The sequence below is a fragment of the Zingiber officinale genome, chromosome 1B (assembly GCF_018446385.1).
Source record: "Zingiber officinale cultivar Zhangliang chromosome 1B, Zo_v1.1, whole genome shotgun sequence".
Classification (NCBI taxonomy): domain Eukaryota; kingdom Viridiplantae; phylum Streptophyta; class Magnoliopsida; order Zingiberales; family Zingiberaceae; genus Zingiber; species Zingiber officinale.
This window is the reverse complement of record NC_055986.1, coordinates 14,648,005-14,650,108: the sequence shown is the minus strand read 5'-3', so window position 1 is coordinate 14,650,108 and position 2,104 is coordinate 14,648,005.

Below are 2,104 nucleotides of genomic sequence, written 5' to 3'. Positions count from 1 at the left end.
GTTGTTCAACCTCCACTGGTTAACATACTAGACCTCAAGTTACAAAGTCCATAATGTCTTTCTTCATGTCGTTCCACCAATATGAACTCTTCAAGTCTCTATACATCGGGTACTACCCGCATGTATCGCCAATCTGGATAAGTGTGCTTCCTGGAGTACCTCCTCCCAGACTGGATGTGACTCAGGAACACACACATAATCTCCCACGAAAATAAAGATTCTCATTCTAAGTACACGAGAATTCTGTCTACTGGCATAAGACTACTCTACTCATGCTACATCAAAACTGCACCAAACTCTGGATACGATACATCTGTGTAGAGTACAAATCCATCTACATTAGAAAGTAATATTAAGACGGGTGCAGTTAATAGCATTTCATTTCAACTCCAGAAACTGGTCTCAAATGCATAAGTCCAGGAAAATTCCACACTCTTCCTAGACGACTCAAATCAATGACACAATAACGTTGGAGAAACCCTCGACCAATCTCTAGTAATACCCAGCCAGACCAAGGAAGCTGTAAGTCTCCTGTACAGACTTCAACTACTCCCAACTGGTAACAACTTTTATCTTCTATGGATCCACTAATATACCCCTGCTAAAGAAAATATATCCCAAACAATCCATAGAAGACAATCGAAATGCGTACAATCGAACTCCGCATAAAGATGTTCTCGTCAAACATCTTCAAAACTATGCGAAGAGGGTGTTCGTAATCCACCTCGGATCAGGAATATATCACAATATTGTCAATAAAGACAATATCAACTGATGCAAATACCCTAAGAATACTAAATTCATCAAGTCCATGGCAATATCTAGGGTACTGTAGCCTAAATGGAAATATCAAGGACTCCTAATGTCCGTACAACAAGCATACTCAAAATCATATCACTACAATAAGTCTGTAATCGGCTCACCAACTAAAATCACCAACTTGAAATCATCACAACACCAATCAACCTAATAGTTTCCTGCACCATGATAGAGAAGAGGAATGCATCCATCCTTCAACACCCACTACAAACAAACTTCAACATATCCACTATGGTTCAACATTGCACGTCATGTTGTTCCACTACAGGAACTATATCTAGTGGGAAAATCCATTCACGTATATCTTTAGTGAGACAGACCAGTCATGTACTCACCAATCTAATTTCCCACTGATCCACTCTCATCATGAGCTACAATCAAGATGTGAAAATATATCACCATCCTACCAAAAGTGTAGTACAACTGAAAATCCAAGAGCGTCCCTTGATTTCCTGATCAGTGACCAACAACTCTCCAAATGGTAGAAATACGGTCAATCCATGAGATATGAGTATACAAAATTATACTAATTTTATCCATAAATATCCAAAGAATATGTCAAATCTTATCCTTCAGATATTCAAATATCCACAATAAAGGAATGACAACCCAAAGTCCAAAGGATCACTCAACCCCCTGACTGAGAGTCTACCCATCCAGAAAATATCACCACAAATCTCATACTCATACCCGTAAATGTCTTCCGACGAATGTCGATAAAATATCGAACACCCAGATCTAACATATAAACTTTTTAGTAAATGATCGTGTGGTCAAGGTCTTGAGTTACTTATAGAGACAATGTTAGCTGAGTCGACTAAACATTGTCTTGCAACACCTCATACTACGATTGCTCCACCTGAGGTTCAATAACCTTTAGTGACGAGCAATGGACACAAGGGTAGAGGACCACCCTCAGTAAATAGCTAACCGACATAACTGTCGATCGTCACTCTGCTCCTCAAAGATTATTATCTGATATTTCCACACGATAATGATGGAACTTTGTAGGTGTTAAGCAATTAACACCACATACACTGCATCACTACAGATCATATTGTTGGTGCGGGAAGCATCCGACGATTGAACTCGTATTTTGATAATGCCAAAGGATTCAAAGTTAAGATGTTTAGTGATCTAACAAATCTGTTAAGCGTTTCAGGAAAAGACCTAACTGTGGTTAGGCAAGGTAAAAACCCTAGGGGGTGGTAACCCTAGGTCATAGGGGGTGGTAACCCTATGCGGAAAGTCTTGGCAGGTCGAAGGCTTCAAGCAAAAGTCCTAG